The sequence below is a fragment of the Pyrus communis genome, chromosome 8 (genome assembly GCF_963583255.1).
Source record: "Pyrus communis chromosome 8, drPyrComm1.1, whole genome shotgun sequence".
Taxonomy (NCBI): Eukaryota; Viridiplantae; Streptophyta; class Magnoliopsida; order Rosales; family Rosaceae; genus Pyrus; species Pyrus communis.
The window spans coordinates 3,404,017-3,424,916 of record NC_084810.1 but is presented as its reverse complement, the minus strand read 5'-3'; the positions used below and the strand labels follow the sequence as shown (position 1 = coordinate 3,424,916).

Sequence of the window (20,900 nt, the reverse complement as noted above, 5' to 3'; positions counted from 1 at the left end):
AACATGAATCTACTAGCTACTTCCTAATTTAACTTCAAATTTTCTTAATATACCTTATATGTGTGAAAGTACATTTGAATCGGTGAAGTTTGGTCCAAAGACAGAATTTATATTGCTTTTGTTACTTCCATTTTTTGTAGGCACGACTTCTAAAAAAGCATGGGAATTTGATGGACCTAGTTGATCCAAGGTTGGAATCAGACTTTAACAAAGAGGAGATGACTGTTGCAATCAATGTGGCTCTCCTTTGTTGCAATGTTACTTCGACAGCTAGGCCTACCATGTCTTCGGTTGTGAGCATGCTCGAAGGAAGGGCTGTTGTTCAAGAGTTGGTCTCGGATCCAAAAGCCGAGAGTATTGAGATCGATGCAATGAGGAAACATTTTCAATCTAGTTTGGAAGGGGCACGAGCGAGAAATGGATAGAAATGGGGTCAATTGAAGGGCCATGGACTGCTTCGTCTGCATCTGCTCACGATCTGTATCCCATCAATCCTGATTCAGATTAATGGGAGAACAGAAGCGAGAGAACTTGAGCTGCACAGTTATCAGTTTGACACAACCTTAGCACGCTCAAACATATCAGCTAATAAATTTATACTTTAATACCTAGATTGGATCAAGTGTTTCGATCAACTTCCTTCAAAATAAAAATTGATCATAATCTTGGCTGCTAAGTTTGCAACACAGGGTAGAGTTTTAGTCAGAGGAAAATGGAATATGTTATTTGGCAGCTAAATTTTGGTATTTGAATGTTTTCGTGCTTATACTGCTGAGTATAAAATAATGGCTCCTGCTGTTACTAAAATTAAAGTAATGCACTTAGTACTTGTTTGTTACTGCTTAAATTATATATATAAAGACGGGTATCATAAAAAGCTTTCAACTTCATAATTTTATTATCACAAATCGTCACTAACATTTTAAAAAGTCAGCTATGTTGAGGCAAGTTCCATCGTACTACAAATACAAAAACTTTGAAGGAGGGGAATAGAGTAAGTTGGTTGAACACTATACTATTTTGGCTACGTGGTTGTTTGTGAAGAGAGTAGGTAATGTACACCAAAATTGAAAAGGAAGGGAATACAACAAGTTGGTTGATAGAAGGAACTTAATTTAGTAAAATCGGAAATCATTTACGGAGTATTTTCTACGAAAAATATAGCTAATATATAAGGCAAGCAAGATTCAAAGAATGTGCATGAAAAGAAAAGTGATACATGACGTAAATCATTGCCTAAAAGATAAACAAATTGCCAAGTTTTCTTAAATTTAGTTTTGGAAGTTCTGAAGTTTACTTCAATTGCATTGATTTTGATTGTTGTAGAATATAGGTATATATAACTACAAGAATCCCTACTACATAGCTAATTGGTACAAAGTAATTAAGTAATCAGCCTGTGATGCTCTCCCTTATTAAGAACATCCAACTTGCCTAATAAAGATTTAAAATGTCCCTTTCCCAAAACTTTAGTGAAAATGTCGGCAAGTTGTGACATGGATGGAACATAATAACTTGTGACAACTTTTCCTTCCATGATTTTATTTCGGACATAGTGACAATCAATCTCAATGTGTTGTGTACGTTCATGGAGTATTGAATTTGCGACAATGTGAAGAGCAGCTTGATTATCACAAAACAAAGTTGCAGCCCCCTTGTTGCAAAGTTGTATATCATGAAATAGATTTTGTAGCCAAGCCAACTTGCAACAGGCTGCTGCCATGGATTCATACTCTTATTCGGCAGAGGACAAAGAGAATGTCTTTTGATGTTTGCTTTTCCATGACACAAGAGAGTCTCCAAGAAAAATATAATAATTAGTGGTGGACCGTTGAGTGGTTGGGCACCCTGCGCTATCTAAGTTAAGTATGCTTTCAACTTCAAATCATTTTCTGAAGAAAAAATAATATCTTGTTCAGGTGGCGAAATTTTTAGTTGTGACGAGAACACAAGTGGTATATCACGTGTTTTAATAGAAGTGGTGACAAATTTTATTTTTTAAGTTATTAACTTTTTAACACACATATCTCACAATTTGTATAGTAACACATGGTGTAGCATCCCGTATACCGGTCACACTGAAAAATCTCTCGTTCGGGTGTCCATTTTAAGTATCTCAAAATGTGCAATGCAGCCTCGTAGTGTGATTTTTGAGGTGCTTGCATGAATCTACTCAACAAGTGGAGCAACTATATGATATCTGGCAGGATAATAGTGGTATAAATTAGATGACCAATCAATCTCCTATATTTAGCATGATCATTGAGCATTACACCCTCATCAAAAAGCAATTTGAGATTTTTCTCAATAGAGAAAGTGCTAGGTCGTGATCCTAAAAATCCCATATCATCGAGAATATCCAACAAATATTTCCTTTGCGAAATAAAAATCTCCTTTTTTGAACTCACCACTTCTATGCTTAAAAAGTATTTTAAATTACCAAGATCTTTGATGTAGAACTTGGTATTTAAAAAATGTTTTAGGCTATTAATTGCAGTTGAATCATTTCCTGTAATCAAAATATCGTCACCATAAATAAGGAGTGCAATAGTTTAGTGAAAAGCGAATAATCTATCACTTTGGATTGAACATAATCAGCAAACCTAATAGCTTGCGAAGACTTGAAAAACCATTGTCGAAGGACTTGCTTTAAACCATAAAGCGATTTATTGAGGCGACATACCAAATTCTCTCCATGTCAGTAAAGATTAGAAGGTGGGGCCATGATTCTTGCATACTTCTTATAGACGACCAACTCTATATCGACCTAGTTATTGGTTACAAAGTCAATGAAATAATGATTCAAAATGTGCTTGTAACAAATACACATTTACCATTTGTGTAATTGGCAGCTTTTCCTTTTAGTCATAGGATAGATGCGTACTGGATATCTATTAATTTGCAACTAATCTTTGAAACCCTGTTTTCCAATGAAACACAGAATTCTAAATTCCCAAGATCTGCAAGGAACACTCCCACTAGAGCTGGTAAATCTCACCTATCTTCCAGAAATGTAAGCACATTTTTACCCCTCCAAGTTTACATTATTTAAAGTAAAAAGAAAATAACTTTATGCCGTGTATTTGGTTTATTCTAATTTCATATATAGCTTACCTTTATGTCCATTGTCAATGAGACAATAACTGGTTTCTTTCTTTCTCCTTCAGCGACCTCACCCGCAACTACCTGAGTGGTACCATCCCTCCAGAATGGAGCTCTTTTCCACTTGTGAACATGTACTGTCTTCTCTCACACTGCATACATTTTTGTGTTTGATGCTCATGTCATGTTCTTGTTACTTTATTTGGTCACTCCAATGTTCTTCAGCCATTTCTTTCTTAAACTATGAATCTACTACAGTGGGTTTTGTTCATGATAATGAGCTTACGTGGTCATGAGGTGTTTGAATCATAAATATTGAATCGAACACACGGGGTTCATTGCCTTCGTAAGGACGAACATGTTAATGTTATTGAGCCTCTTGCTTGATAAAAGTGATCATAGGACTATAGTTTTTGATGCAGAACCCTTTTTGGAAATCGTTTGACAGGTTCTATCCCCAAAGAGCTCGGAGACATCACCACCCTGAAGAGTTTGTGAGTGTGATTGCGCATTTGTTTCTTGCTTATCCCATTTGTTTCTATGGAGATCCTTAATGATGTTTTTTTAATCAATGAATTGAATTTCATTGTATAGGGACATCAGTTTCAATAATTTCTGTGGACGTCTCCCTCAGGAGCTTGGATCTTGGGCCAACATAGAAAGAATGTAAGAGTCCTATTCAAATTTTACCGTGTGAAAAAGTATTTGGTTTATTTGGAATTTTCTTTCTTATACACAAATTCTGGATGTTTTCACCAGTAAATCATCTACTTCTTTATCATTGATATATTATTATATCTGTTTCATAATTAGGCTACTTTCCTCAAACAACTTTACTGGGGAGTTGCCAGAAACATTTGCAATGCTTACCAAAATAAAGGACTTGTAAGCTTTTTTGGTAGTTTCTTCTTAAAGGTTTACCGAGCACTTAACACTTTTTTCTTTTTATTGCTTTATGATACTAACTGGTAGTATTTTCCCTTTTCCAATCAATATGCAGTCGGGTTAGTGACAGTCACTTTTCCGGGCAGATACCTGATTTTATTGAGAACTGGACAAGTCTTAAAAAACTGTGAGTGTTTTTCTTTTGTGTGTCACCTTTCTGCTATTTGACTCTGAATATTATCACTAATTAATATGTTATGACTCGTTGAAATAGATTGATTCAAGCTAGCGGTTTGGCAGGGCCAATTCCTTCTGGCATTTCTCTTTTGACAAGCTTAACTTATTTGTAAGTATATCTCGTCTTTATTTATAGAAACAAAACGATTAGCAAATATGCGAAGTTTATGTTCATAGTCAATTTTAACATGCAGGAGAATCACTGACTTGAGTGGACCTGAATCACCCATTCCTTCGCTCAATAAGATGAAAAACATGAAGACACTGAGTTAATGGTTCCATGACACAAAATTTCCGTCAGTACCGGAAGTCTTCTATAAACTCAAAGCTTTGGTGTTTCTGTTGCAGGATGTTGTGCAGTTGCAACCTTGTTGGACGGCTAGCTCCAAATCTTGGGCAAATGGCTAAATTGGAAACTTTGTAAGTACAAATGTATTCGTCCCTATTTTTTTCTGATTTCAGATAAAAAAAATTTCTTCTAGATGTGATTCTACTAACTTAAGGATTATTAAAGTGACTTAGATGATGTTGGAGGGACATTAAGTTTCTGTATTTATTAAGAGAACACCTCTTAACTGGAAACTTGCTGACTGGACCCGTACCTACCTGGCCAAAAGACGCCGGGTAAGCTTCTCTTCGAAATGCTACTTTTTAGTTTCTTAGTAACGAAATTGATGCTGTTTTTTACTAAAATTAATATAAAACTATGATATAAAAACTTCATTCCAGCCATGTTAATGCCTACCTCTTTCTGCTTACCCTTATTTCCTTTTGTATTCACTTACTGCATATGGAAAACAATTTGCATCATAGCTCTTTTTGTGCAGTGATCTTTCAAATAACAACCTCACCATAGGGGATGGAGGTTGTCTACCACCAGGCGGCATGTAAGAATGTTTTCATTAGCTTGAAGTTTATGTTTGTGTCTTGTGGTGCAAGCTTAACTTTTCATGTTTGCTAATTTCTGCAGGAACTTGTTTGCAAGCTCGTCAAAGGACAATAGTTCCTAAGTTCAAATTAATCGTCTCAAAGCATGCACCGATAAATTTACTTCGGTTTCCAACGATGTATTCTGTACTATTTTTTCCGACTTCTTCTCATTTATGATTGCTGACATTTTCTGTACCCTGAATTACTCTATCAGGAGAATTGTTTCATGTTTCAGAACTGCACAATGTCCACCATGTAGGCCGAGTTTCTACACACCTTTCTCTTTTCGGTTCATTCTGTTTTAGTTTTCCTCCTCAACTCCTACTAATCTCCACTTTCTTTTTTCATAGATTTGTACTACTCTCTCCGTATAAATTGTGGTGGGAAAGAATTTACTGTCCCTGGAGAGACAAATACATCATATGATGGTGACACAGATTCAGCTGGACCTTCATCATTTTACCAGAGCACAACAAATTGGGCATTAAGCAACACTGGTTACTTCACTGATGACGACCAAACTACGGACACCCTTATAGCTAATAATAAAACTAGACTCTATATGCCCAATCCTCAACTGTACATGAATGCACGCCTTTCTCCCATCTCTCTCACTTATTTTGGGTTTTGTCTGGGAAATGGAAACTACATTGTAAACCTCCATTTTGCAGAGATAATGTTTAGAAATGGCAGAACACATAAAAGCTTGGGAAGGCGCATATTCGATATTTACATTCAGGTAACTAATCGCATCCACTGCCATGTATACAATTGAATTATTCTAATTTTCAACAAGCATTGTTTATATTTCGGTTGATTTGAATGTTGTTGAGTTTTTAAGTGTTTGTTTGTATTATCTTTCATAGAGAAACAACAACACAAGAATACAAGATATATAGGGTAAGGTGTGATCAACACACTGATCACCCTTGAATCACTCCTACACGGCAGCTCCATAAAACAGAGAGCATAAAGAAGGTAAGGCAAAAAGTTTCTAACCACCCTAGAAGTATGGGAAAGACGATACAAGATCTAACTAGAAGTAAGGTTACAACTACACCCTAATCATCCACCTAACCAATGGCTCCGGATACCCACTCTTGACTTTTATTAGATGATATGGGATGACTGATGCTGTATATGACTGATACTGATGGCATATGGAATACCCACTCTTGACACTTCCCCTTAAGCTAGGTCCAGAATGTTGATGGAATCAAGCTTGGATAGAAGACACTTAAACTGATTTGGAGGTAATGGTTTGGTGAAAATGTCAGCTAACTGATCAGCACTTCTTGTGTAGAGAGTTTGAATCACTTAAGTTTGCACTTGAGCACGGACAAAGTGGCAATCAACCTCAATATGTTTTGTTCGTTCGTGGAACACTGGATTGGAAGCTATGTGCATTACAGCTTGATTATCACAGTACATTGACATAGGTTGCTTTGTTTGAAACCCCAAATCACTCAACAGACCCTTAAGCCATATTAATTCACATGTTATGGATGCCATCGATCTATACTCAACTTTTGCACTCGAGCTTACAATGACACTTTGCTTTTTACTCTTCCATGTTACCAGATTTCCTCCCACAAACGTGTAATAACCTGAGGTAAACTTTCGATCTATTTGGTTTCCTGCCCAATCAGCATCACAGTAACCAATAACTTGAGTGCTATCATTCCTCTTCATGAGAATTCCTCTTCCAATCGATCCTTTGAGATATCGAAGTACTCTCTTAACGAAGTTGAAGTGTTCTATTGTAGGTGCATGCATGAATTGACTAGCTAAATAAATTAACTTACCAACAACCCGTTGGTAGTAACCGATATTAGGTAGAGGTTTGCCTTCCAAGTTGAGCTTAAGCTTGCTATCAAGGGGAGTTTGAACTGGCTTGGCATCCTTCATGTTTGATTCCGTGAGAAGATCGAGGATATATTTCCTTTGGTTAAGAAATAGCCCTTTACTTGATGAGGCCATTTTTATCCCCATAAAATATTTTAACCTTCCAAGATCTTTGATGGAGAACTTCTGTTGTAAAGAGACCTTGAGGTTTGCGATTTCATCAGCATTGTCCCCAATGATTATTAAATCATCAACATAGATCAACACAACAAGTTTGCCAACCACTCATGTTCGAACAAACATGGATGAGTCTGCATGACTTCTTTGAAAACCAACTTCTTAAAAAACCGAGCTGAGCTTGGCATACTAGGCTCTTGGGGATTGTTTTAATCCATAAATGGATTTGTACAATCTCTACACCATGCCAGGCTCATTGTATTGAGGATGTCCCGGTGGAAGTTTCATGTAAACCTCTTCTTCAAGGTCACCATGTAAGAATGCATTCTTCACATCCATTTGGTATAAAGCCCATCCTTATTCACAGCAACAGACAATAACACCCTCACAATGTTCATCTTGGCAACTGGAGCGAATGTTTCCTTGTAGTCTGATAGGGATTTTACCACCTGCAAAAGTAGGGATAAAAATACTTAAAAATACTTGCAAGAGAACAAGGTAGTTGTAGTATGAACGGCTCAAGTAAGGTCGTTTTCCGTAGGGATTGAATGAATAATTTATATAAATATCAAAGCTTAATTAATTATTTGAAAACAAAGATTGGAAGAGGTTGATTTTGAATTTAAAAATAATAAAAACGAATTTAATTAAAAAGGTTACATAAATTAGCAAAGTAAAGAAAACAAAGGAAAACGTTTTGAAAACCAAATTGTAAAAGCCTAGGGTTCCGCCGTCCCCTTAACAATCCTACGTAATTCTTCTAATTCCTTATGAATTACACATGCATATTTTGAAAGTTAGGTTTTCCTAAAGTATGCCCTACTTGGAACCCCTAACATAGATCGTATATCTAACATGCAACTCGTCCGTGGCGTCCAAATCGAATGTGAACATACAAGACTCATTTTGTAAAAACCTTTTAAAAAACCATATAACTCCTAAGACGTGTCGTCCATCCTAAGTAGTTACACAGGTTAACCACAAGAAGCTTTAGTCAATTTTAGGGACAACCCTCCGCCAAAATTGCATCAAATTACTTTTCTAATTATCCTAATGGTCGCGAATCACTAAGACAAATAGATAGTTTATAGCACAATGATTAACAATCCAAAACTTGCATGCATAAATTCATAAGAAATTAAATAAAAACCACATATTCATGCTAAGGCTCAAGGCATCACCCTAGCAAACGAAACTAGTTACTAACAACCATAAAACGAAATATTATTAAAAACATGGATACAAAACACCTTAAAAATAAACTTGAATCTTCAAGGCTCTCTAAAGCCAAAGTATTGCGTTCTCCCCCTCTCACCTAATGGCTAAAAAGCCTTATTTATACGACAACAAAATACAATCCTACCTTGAAAAGGTCTTAGAAGAAAACTAGGAAACATAATTAAATGATAAAACAGAAAATAAAAGGTTTCCTATTTGAACTAGAATTCGGAGTTCTCATAAAATCACACTTTTGACTCTTTTGTAAGCCAAAGACGTCCTATTTGGTCCTAAAATGTCTCTTTTGTAAGCTAAAGACGTCCCCTACAAATCCTCAGAAGTAATCTTCCTCAAAATACGCCATCTTAACTTTCAAAATACCCAAAACGTCCAAAAACGTCAATCTGGGAAAGCTGCGCGCTGGGCCTTTATTTCATTGCCACGAGTCAAATGACTTGGTAGAAAAATCTGGAATTTTGACACACTCATCTTGAAAGGTACACGAACATCCTCCAATTAGAATCACTCCAAAATTCATCACTTTTTGTTTCAGAGGAAGTTGAATGTCCTACATTGAAAATACATAACAAAATATCAAAATTCTACCAAAATATACTAAGAATAGGGTAAAATATATAATATGAAATCGACTCATCATAGTCCACGGCATATGTTTGAGTGAATCCTCTAGCCACCATCCTACCTTTGTGCCTTTCAATCTATCCATCTGAGTGGAATTTGATCTTGTAGATCCACTTACTACCAACTGCCCTTTTTCCTGATGGAAGTCTAACTACACTCCAGGTGTTGTGATTAATGAGAGCATGAAGCTCTTCCTCCATGGCATTTCTCCACACTTCTTGATAGTTTGCTTCTTGAAATGTTTGAGGCTCGCAGTGATTGGTGATGGTGTTCAAATAGGCAGCATAAGATTTTGAAACTTTCTGGTAGGACATGAAACCATTGATTGGATGCCTTGCTGAATAAGTCACATAATCTTGAAGCCTTGTAGGAGGATGCCTAGCACGCATTGGATTTCTTTTGCCTTGAAACTGTTGTGTTTCTTTTGTTGAGCTTTCTGGCTCTTCATGAGGAGATTCTTCATTATGCATTTGTTGGTCAGGATTGTGATTACTATCTTGAGTTTCATCAACTGCAGCAGGAGAATTAAGAGGTTGTATCTCGAAAGATAGTTCCTCATTCCTTGGTAAGGGAAAAAACGCAAAACATGACTCCCCCTGTTACTGATCTTCAGACAACTTGTTGAAAAAAAAGGTTAGTTTCATCAAATCGTACATCCCTTGAAACTACAACTCTCTTTAACTCGGGACTATAGCACTTGTAACCTTTTTGAGTAGATGAGTAAGCAAGAAACATGCATTTGTTAGCCCTAGGGTCCAGTTTATCCCTATGTTGTGGTTGAATATGAATATAGCATGTGCATCCAAAGACTTTAAGATGTGACAGACTAGTCCCTTCCTTTTAACACTTCTATTGGAGATTTGAACTCCAAGACTCGACTTGGTAATCTGTTTATGATATATGCAACTGTCTTGACCCCTTGGGACCAAAATCTTTTTGGTACTTTCATGTGCAACATTAGAGCTCTTGTTTTTTCAAGTAGATCACAATTCTTTCTCTCGGCTAGACCATTTTGTTGTGGAGTACCAACACAGTTGGTTTGATGCAAAATTTCATTACTGCTTAAATATTGTTTCATGATGTGTGACATATATTCCGAGCCATTATCAGATCTCAAAGTTTGGATGTGGGAATTGAAATGATTTTTGACAAGATTATGAAAGTCTATGAATGCCTCAACAACTTCACTCTTAAGTTTCAAAAGGTATAACCAAGTAACTCTCGAGAAATCATCTATGAAAGTTACAAAGTACTTATACCCATCAAAAGATTCAAAAAATGGCCCCCATACATCTGAATGTACAAGTTCAAAAACTTGTTTAGTTCTATTTGAGGATAAACCAAAAGGTAATGTTTGAGCCCAAAATAATATTGTTGGGCCGAGTATAGGTTTATGCACGGCCCAAAGATGTTTCAAATAAACTATGGGCTACTTGGTGATCCCGAGCCATTCAACAAGGATGGTCGAGTCCTATCGCAAGAATGAGTAGTTTGCATAAGCAAAAGGGTCGAAGAAGTCCTAGTGCAATTCGGATTCTCGACCAACAATGTATATAGCCTTAAAAAGGGGGTGAGTTCAAAGTCCTAATAGGGGTAGGATTGGTCGAAGTAGAGTCAGAATAGAACAAGGAGTCCCAATCCAGATATAATTTTAACTCGATCTCAAGGAGGATTTGGTGCTATAAATACAAGACATCATGCAACAATTAGAGGACCTTCAATTCAACATATAACTGCCATACGCAAAACCTCTCAAACATCTTGAGATTTTTATTTTCTTTTTCCTGCCGGCACATCATCAGTTTGGATAAATAGCACTGTGAAGGCAACTGGCGAACACCTTCAGTTTGGATAAACAGCACTGTTGCCGTAGAATCAGTCGACCAATGAGAACCTTCAGTTTGGATAAACAGCACTGCGTCGAGGCCGACTGGTTACCTATCCAAGTCTCGATCGAGAAAGGTTTCCGAATCTTTATTGGCAGAGGTCATCTTATTAGCCTTCTCGGCGAAGTAAGGTGTTACGAGTTACGACATTCGGATCATTGAACGCCGAGTGGTTTTATGATTAGATACTCACAAGTTAGTTTCAGAGTTTGGCATTCTGACGGCCGAACCACATTCACCATCAAGACATACATCACCTTTGAATACTTATGTCCACACAGTGTGGTGTCGATTCGATGTGCTTATACTCTCACGAATATAATCACTGTGATCGAATCCGGCGCCGACGATTTGTGAACTTCGCAGAACTAACAGCCTTGTCTTCAAGCTTGAGAATCCAAAGGTAGAGATTTGTTCCTTCCTCGACCGCAGTCGCAAGATAAAGAAGTTAGCAATGCGCTTAATGCAACATCAACAAATTTTACTCCTCGGCCGACGAGTTGGCACGCCCCGCATTCAACCGAATGACGTAGTTAGCTTATTAGTTACTCGGCCTGCGCGCCACGTAGGTTTTGTAATTTTTAGGGTCAACAGGTAACCTAGTGGATTTACAAAAATGACATGTATCACACTGATCACTTCTTTACACAGATTTGGAAACAATCTTGACAAAATAAGCTCGGAATGATGAGCTAATCTTTGATGCCACAAGGTTTGGTCTTGACTTAGGTTAGACTTGACTTAAAATCCCTTGAGAAATGATGCCTCCTTGGATAGGTAATAGAGACCATCTAAGAAAAAATCTTCACCAATCTTCTTCTTGGTGACACAGTCCTGAAAAATGACAGTATAAGGGGAGAAAGTAACTGAACAGTTTAATGCACGTGTGATTTTTCCAACTGAGAAAAGTTGAAAAGGAAATGAAGGAACGTACAAAGCTTTAGAATCTATATTGTCAGACACGAGATATAGTTTTCCCATTCCTAACACTTTAGCTCCCTCCCCATTAGCAACTGAAACATGTGAAGGTGTAGGAAGTTTTTTAAAATCACGGAGCTTGTAAACTTGGTTTGTCATGTGATATGTGGCACCGGAATCTATAACCCACAAATCATGCAATTGATTTATATTTAGAGCAGTTTTGAAAGCTGCCAGTATACCTTGCAAGTTGTCTTGAGTGACCTTTTTCGAGTCAGCCAGAAAACCTACAAACTTTCCCGTCATTGCAGTTAAGTTGCCATTACTAGAGGTACCAGCTTCATCACTCCCAGAAACTTCCTTCTTCAGTTGAAGGTACGCAGCAAACTCGTTTAGAAGCACAGAACTCAACCTTTGATTTGGATTTATATCAATCTCCAATTGATTTTGATGATTGGCTCCAAGTGAGCTATCAACATCGAACTCAAGGATGGGGTTTCCATCAACCTTGAAAGAAAGCTTGAAGAATAAAGCAACGAGTATCACAGAGACAGGTTATTCCTGCTCTGATACCATGTTGAGTTTTAAGTGTTTGTATTATCTTTCATAGAGAAACAACAACACAAGAATACAAGATATATAGGGCAAGGTGTGATCAACACACTGATCACCCTTGAATCACTCCTACACAGCAGCTCCATAAAACAGGGAGTAGAAAGAAGGTAAGGCAAAAAGTTTCTAACCACCCTAGAAGTATAGGAAAGAAGATGCAAGATCTAACTAGAAGTAAGGTGACTACTACACCCTAATCATCCACCTAAACAATAGCTCTGGATACCCACTCTTGACTTTTATTAGACGATATGGGGTGACTTGTAACAACCCGTCCCGCTATTTACGTAAGAAAATGGGTATTTTTGTATTTTCACTAAGTTTGGAGGATACCTTCCTTTTTAAAATTGTTTTTGAACCTTATTTGGTGAGCCCAAGGGGCCCACCCCCTGTTTTTGTTCCCCCGGTTCCTTCCCTTTCCCTCTTCTTTTGTTTTTTTATTTTTGAAAAGTCTCTCTCTCTCTCTTTCTCTTTGTCTTCCTCTCCCTCCCTCCGAGTAGAACACACACACACACACCCATGCCCACACCTATAACTCTTTTCTAACCCCCGTGGTTGTGTTTTGGACGTCAAACCATGAAGAAACCACCTCGGAGACATTTCCCAGTTTTCCGGCGAGCACCGCCCCTTTCGAGGAAATTTCCGGCCAAACCACGGCGATTTGGCCGGCGTACGAGGTATCAATCTCTTCGTCTCGCTGAGTGCTACAACTTTCCTTTTTGTTTCACCCAATTTCATTGAGTATTGAAGAAGTTATACTCATTTGAATCTTACCCAGTTTCCGGCGACCTCAGTGACTTTCGAGGTGTTTTCCAGCCAAACCACGGCGAGTTAGACGTCGTGTGAGGTACTATTCTCTTCGTCTCTTCGAGAGCTATGATTTTTGTTTTTGAATCACTTGATTTCGTCGAGTATTAACAAAGTTATGGACGTTCGAAGTTTGTCTAAATTTCGGCCGAATTTCGGCCTTCTTCTCTGGCGTGAAACCCAGCCCAAGAAAACACCCAGGCCTTCGGGCCATCTCCCACACCCACGGGCTTAGAGCCTGTTTGGTTTCTGGCCCAATACCCTCACCCTTTCTATTTTTTTATTTTTAGTTTTGTTTCTTTTAAAAACCCAAAAGGCCTTAGGGCCTTGGTTGCAGCCCAAACCCATTTTTCCCCTTTTTAATTAGGCCTTAGGGCCTGTTAGCCCAAAACCCATCACCCTTTCTGTTGTGGGCCTTTGGGCCGTATGGGTTCAAGCCCAACCCAACCCACTTAAAAACCTAACCCAATTATCCTAACCCAAACCCTTTAGGCCAAACCCGGATCCAACCCAAGTCCAAACCCTTTAACCCAACATGGATCCAAGCCCAGACCCGTTTGACCCGTTGACCCGGACCCGGTCTGACCGGTGACCCGGTCAACGGTCAGCGTTGACTTTAATTTTACCGGTCAACGGTCAACGTTGACTTTTGAGTTTTCGTGCGGGAACCCTCCTAGGCTAATTTCGACGTTCTGAACCTGTTTCCGATGTCCGTTTTCCCAAATTCAATCGTTTGAGTAGAGTTTGACTAAATGTACCGTTTATGTGCTTAGGGGTGATTATCTGTGGCGTTTCCTTCTTCGCTAGATGGCGTGGCTTTTCGACGGCGAAGTACTGTGAATGGATCCCTTCTAAAAATGCATGTTTTGATAGTATAAATGCATACATGAAAAGCATGATTTGATAATTATGTTTTATGAAACGTTTTACGAGATAACATGCTTACTGAGGCTAATTTGAATTATTACTATTTTTCCTATAACCCATGTTCTTATAGAATATTTAATGGATGACGATATGATATTTAGAATATGTTTAGAACACTTATAGTATAGATGATGGATGACTTTATACTATGAAGTTGATTTTCAATATATGTATGTTCACTGGTTTTGTACTTACCTAGTGGTCATTTCCGCTACGGGACGTAGGGATAGATCCGGTCCGTCCCGGGCGACGGTTTGGTGTTGACATAGGGCCTGGAGTGTGTTTTCCTCTGACTGTCTGCTCAGAGACGGGGAGCCGACAAGGGGCCTGAAGTGCATTTTCCTTTGACTGTCTGCTCAGAGACGGAGAGCCGACACGGGGCCTGAAGAGTTATATCGGACATTCACTAGTGTTTATTATTTATTCGAATTATGATTTGAGACATTGCACGACATGCTAGGTTTCGGAAAACCTATGTTTATCATTATATATGTGTTTTCATAAAACCTGGGGGTTAGTATGTTGATAACTGTTTTATTATATATATATCAACTTGGTCCACTCATGTTTGTTTTGCGCCCCCTTCAGGACTTAGAATCGAGGCATACAATCCCGACGTCCAGGCACTTCCGCATCGGCATCTTCGAGTCCTCTCGGTGTAGGACCCACTCCTTTGTTTCATTCAATTTTATATTATTTTCTTCTAATGTTCTAGATTAGAGGTGTGCTCTGAACACGGTCCTTATTTGCATATTCATTATTCTTTTATATTTATAAACCTTATTTATCCTTTGTTTTCAGTATTTGCACTCAATAAATGGCTTTCGTCACCCTCAGGTGTCGGCCAGCACGTGCCTACCTTGGTATTCAGGAAATATCGGGGTCTGGGCGTGTCATGACTGATGCTGCATATGACTGATACTAATGATGCATATGGAATACCCACTCTTGACAAATGTTGACTTTCACATTTATGATCATGAAATGTTAAGCAACTAAATTAGTACACACACACACACACACACATATATATATTGCAGGGAAAACTAGTGAAGGACTTCAATATCATGGATGAAGCCCGTGTGTTTGGTGATATGAAATGTTAAGCCACTAAATTAGTACACACACACACACACACACACACACACAAACACACAAACATATATATATATATATATATATATATATATATATATGTATGTATATATTGCAGGGAAAACTAGTGAAGGACTTCAATATCATGGATGAAGCCCGTGTGTTTGGTGATGTAGTCATAAAGAACTTTACTGCTCCTATAACTAATAATACATTGGAGATTCGTTTATATTGGGCTGGGAAAGGGACGACAGACGTCCTTGTTAAAGGAATCTATGGTCTACTTATTTCAGCTATTTCAGTAGACCCAAGTAAGTTTTCATTGATCTGAATTTCGTCTAATTACTATGCGTCGACCATATGCATTGATATATCTACTAAATTAAGAGATCCGAATTCAGTTCTGCAAGGTTCTTCTTCAATATTTCCTTTCCCTTGTATTTTCACAAAAATGCTTCTGTGCTTTTCTACTGTTTTACATGGTTTGGGCCAAGACTTGAAGAAATACTCTTAAATTTTCTTATCACATAATATGCTGTTTTTTTTTTCTTTTCCAGGTGACGGGTATGCACTCTTGAATACAACAAAATTCTACTTCGAGGATTTTTAACTATTTTCACAGATTTGCACTACTCTCTCCATATAAATTGTGGTGGGAAACAATTTACTGTCCCTGGAGAGAAAGATACAGTATATGATGATGACACATTTCAAGCTGGACCTTCATCATTTTACCAGAGCAGCACAAATTGGACATTAAGCAGCACCGGTTGGTTCATTGATGTTGAACGCCCTTATGACACCTTTATAGGGACTAATGGAACTAGACTCTCTATGGCCAATCCTCAACTGTACATGAACGCACGCCTTTCTCCCATCTCTCTAACTTATTTTGGGTTTTGTCTGGGAAATGGAAACTACACTGTAGACCTCTATTTTGCAGAGATAATGTTTAGAAATGGCAAAACATATAAAAGCTTGGGAAGGCGCATATTGGACATTTACATTCAGGTAAGTATCGCATCCACTTCCATGTATACCAGTGAATTATTCTAATTTTCAACAAGCATTGTTTATATTTTGGACGATTTGATGTTAACTTTCACATTTATGATCATGAAATGTTAAGCAACTAAATTAGTATATATACGTACATATATATATATTGCAGGGAAAACTAGTGAAGAAGGACTTCAATAGCATGGATGAAGCTAGTGTGTTTGGTGATGTAGTCATAAAGAACTTTACTGCTCCTGTGACTAATAATACATTGGAGATTCGTTTCTATTGGGCCGAGAAAGGGACGACGGCCATCCCTGTTAAAGGAGTCTATGGTCCACTTATTTCTGCTATTTCAGTAGACCCAAGTTAGTTTCCACTGATCTTAGCTTCGTCTAATTACTATGCGTCGACCATATGCATTGATATATCTACTAAATTAAGAGACCCGACTTCAGTTCTGCAAGGTTCTTCTTCTTCAATATTTCCTTTCCCTTGTAATTTCACAAAAATGCTTCTGCGTGTTTCTCCTGTTTTACATGGTTTGGGCCAAGAATTGAAGAAATACTCTTAAATTTTCTTATCACATGATATGCTGTTGTTTTTTTTCCAGGTGACGGGTATGCACTCTTGAATACAACAAAATTCTACTTCGACGATTTTTAACTATTAAAACTATCCAGTTCACTTAAGGAAACATATAATATTTACAACCATCCAAAGAAAGTTTGTTCGAGGGATTACTTCATATACTATCTACTTATTTAAGGATGCTCCAAAGACCGGGTTCAATCTTCTCTTTCTGTGTGCATTAGATAGCTGGTTGAATAATCCACTCTCATATCAATTACATTTACATTTACTCTAATTTAAGCTATATTCTTTCTTCCAATAGACTTTCATCCCCTGCCAAAACCTGTAAGTGACGCCTCAACTGGTAGAAGTGGCGTGCCTGTAGGTGGAAGTGAAGTGCATGTAGGTGCCGTGGTTGGAATTGTGGTTGGAGGAGTCTTCATTATACTACCGATATTTGGTATTCTTTGGAAGAGAGGCCTCCTAGGGCAACAAAAGACATTGGAGGATGGTATTAATTTGCAGTTTATTCTGTTATATTGGTTTTTCCTTTATGTTTCTCCATTACTTTTTCTCATCGAGCTTTTTTCGTAACTAATTAAGTACAATATTTACGCTATTTTGCATGGTTCTCCTGCGTATTGACATGCACCACAAAGACAGTAATTATTTATATATTGAGCTTTCCGTCACTTTGATGTTGCTGTAATATATTTATCGTCCAAACTCATGATGCAAAGTGTCTACCTATAGATCATGTTACTAGTTAAATTCTAGAATCAGGCACCAAATATCAAGAACTAAGAATGATATCATTCTGGAAATTTTCTTAGACACAATTTCTTATGAGTTTTACTTGTTACACAGATTTGAAGGGTGTGGACCTGCAAACTGGTAAATTTACCTTCAAGCAATTCAAAGATGCCACAAGTAACTTTAACAAAGCCAATAAGATTGGTGAAGTTGGTTTTGGTTCTGTTTACTAGCAGTGTCGAAGCTATGATTTGCCAGGGGAGGGGCGAAATTCAAAAGAATGCAAGGTTCAATCGAAACGGTTGCTTTCACATTGGAGAGTGCAAAGTTTTAAGTCAATATTCATAGCAAAAAATAGTTTTTCTAACAAAGCGGTTGTAAGCAATAATATCAAAGCCAATATAAGAAGCTTAAATTGGCTACGATTAGATCCTCTTAAAACATTAGGTGCTAGTCAAATAACGGACTGTCACCTAGTAGCTAGGTGTCTAGGCGAGATCTAGGCAGGAGCTTAGATGGATTTAAATTATCGTAAAATAAGCATTAAACAATATTTACATTGTTTTTAAAAAGTAATACAATATTTATAAATAATGTGAGAGTTTAAGATAAACACAATGAGAGTCTTAAAAAAGAAAATAAAAATACATACAAGAATAAAAAAAATTAATAATAAATGAAAGAAATGGGTTAATAAACCACAAAAAAAAAGGTGGGGCCAGATGCAAACCATGTAACCAACCCCTTTAAACCCAATACCAAATTTAAAACAATCTCAACTTTTGCTATCTTCATAACCAAACGCAAACCAAGCCCTTTAAACCAAATACCAAACGGAACTCTTCTTGTCCGATGTCTGCTAATCTCCATGCCATGGCTATGGTTTCTTCTTCAGCCCATCTTCTTTCCTCCATCTTCTCTCCCCCCTCGCGCGCGCACCTTAACCTCTCTCCTCCGTCTTCGTCATTCCTCTGCAAATCCAACCAAATTATCGCCCTTCCTCTACAAATTCAACCAAGACAGCGGAGGGGCTGAACCAACACTCCTAGGCGTGTTTTCCAACGAGGGGAGGGGCGGCCGCCACTCCTCACCCTCACGTAGCTTCGCCACTGTTTACTAGGTACTCTTCGAAGCAAATAATTTATTTGTTGATTACATTTTTTTTTCTTTCTAATTTGATATTGTCCGTTCTAATGAAAGTTAATTTTCTCCATAATGATGTGAATTTGACTATCTTTCTCAAATGTAGGGCGTTCAAGCAGATGGCACCATAATAGCTATTAAGCGGCTTTCTTCCAAATCAAAGCAAGGGAATCATGAATTTGTTAATGAGATTGGCATGATTTCTGCTCTACGAAGTAAATCAATTATTGCTTATCCATGAGTACCTGGAAAATAATAACGTCGCTCATACTTTCTTCAGTAAATATTAGTCTTGTTTGCCAAAAGATCATTTCATCAGACAGTGGCATAAAAGGACTTATGCACTAAAACTATGTCCCTTACAACTAACTTTGTTTAATTTGACAAAGTGAAGGGGTAGAAGAAAGTCATTTGAAGTTGGATTGGCCAACAAGGCACAAGATTTGTATTGGTACATCAAAAGGTTAATTTGACTTATCTTCATGAGGAATCAAGATTGAAGGTCGTTCATAGAGACATCAAGGCTACTAATATTATACTTGATAAAAATCTTAACCCGAAAATATCTGACTTTGGATTGGCCAAGCTTGATGAAGAGGATAATACACACATTAGCACCCGTATTGTTGGAACTTAGTGAGTCCCTAAACTTTTATTTATCTTCTTATTCTCTTGTTTTGGTCTTCTTCCACCCTTAAAAAGAAGATAGAGCAATGGAAAGTCTATAACTTACACAAGTTTCAACCTAACCAAATCTTTGTTGTTCAAGAAATTTCAAGGGCAAATTTGTTTAGCTAAATCTGGGTTAATGATATGATTTCATGATATTGCAGGGGATATATGGTGTCTGAATATGCAATGCGGGGTTATCTGACTGATAAAGCAAATGTCTATAGTTTTGGTATTCTTGTATTGGAAATTGTTAGCAGAAGAAACAACACAACTTACTGGAAAAATGAAGAAAGCTTTTATCTTCTTGATTGGGTAACATGAATCTACTACTTCCTAATTTAACTTCAATTTTTCTTAATATACCTTATATGTGTGAAAGTACATTTGAATCGGTGAAGTTTAATCCAAAGACAGAATTTATATTGCTTTTGTTACTTCCATCTTTTGTAGGCACGACTTCTAAAAGAGCAAGGGAATTTGATGGACCTCATTGATCCAAGGTTGGAATCAGACTTTAACAAAGAGGAGATGACTGTTGCAATCAATGTGGCTCTCCTTTGTTGCAATGTTACTTCGACAGCTAGGCCTACCATGTCTTCGGTTGTAAGCATGCTCGAAGGAAAGGCTGTTGTTCAGGAGTTGGTCTTGGATCCAAATGCCGAGAGTATTGAGATCGACACATTAAGGAAACATAAATCTAGTTTTGGAAGGGGCACATGCGAGAAACAGATAGAAACAGGGTCAACTGAAGGGCCATGGACTGCTTCGTCTGCGTCTACTCACGATCTGTATCCCATCAATCCTGATTCAAATTACTGGGAGAATAGATGCAAGAGAACTTGAGCTGCACGGTTAGCAGTTCAACTTGTTGGATAGTGGCCAAATTAGTTCCTTGTTTTGTGGCTTTTTCAAAGCCATGTTTTGTGGTTTTTTCAAAGCAATGTTTTGTGGCTTTTTCAAAGCCATGTTTTGTGGCTTTTTCAAAGCCATAATTATTTGGCATAAGAAGGGGCACGGGTGAGAGAGAGTTGAAGAGAGCAAGGAAGAGATGTAAAGCATCCAAAGAGATGGTGAGAGCATTTGGCTCTACCATGGGTAAGGGTGAGAGAAATCAAGAGAGCTAGAGTGAAAGATCTCTTGTGAAAGAATTCTTGGGGTAGAGTGAGGCTCTTGGGAAAATTCTGTGAGTGGGTGTACAAGGGATATGGGATTGGGTTATGTCGATTTAACTCATGTATACTTGTACTGTTATTCTCATAGTGAAGAGCAATATCTCTTCGGGGACGTAGGCAGTTTTTTGCCGAACCTCGTAAATTTCTCTGTGTCTTTATTTCTTGTATTTTATTTTGTTCAACTGTGTGTGATTTTGGTGAGGTTGTAATCTGAATCTCGGTTCTGCACTAACGAACGGGCCAAGGCACAACAATTGGTATCAGAGCATCGTTGGGGGCTTTGGTTCGTTGGAGGTCCAGATTTGTT

General features: G+C 37.8%; 2 pseudogenes; both read left to right on the top strand.

Annotated features, from left to right (window-relative positions):
- The window catches only part of LOC137741890 (probable leucine-rich repeat receptor-like serine/threonine-protein kinase At3g14840), a 29,123-nt pseudogene extending 28,551 nt beyond the window's left edge, over positions 1–572 (top strand).
- Positions 573–2,930: 2,358 nt separating this feature from the next.
- Positions 2,931–20,264, top strand: LOC137741887 (probable leucine-rich repeat receptor-like serine/threonine-protein kinase At3g14840; annotated as a pseudogene).
- The last annotated feature ends 636 nt before the right edge of the window (positions 20,265–20,900 follow it).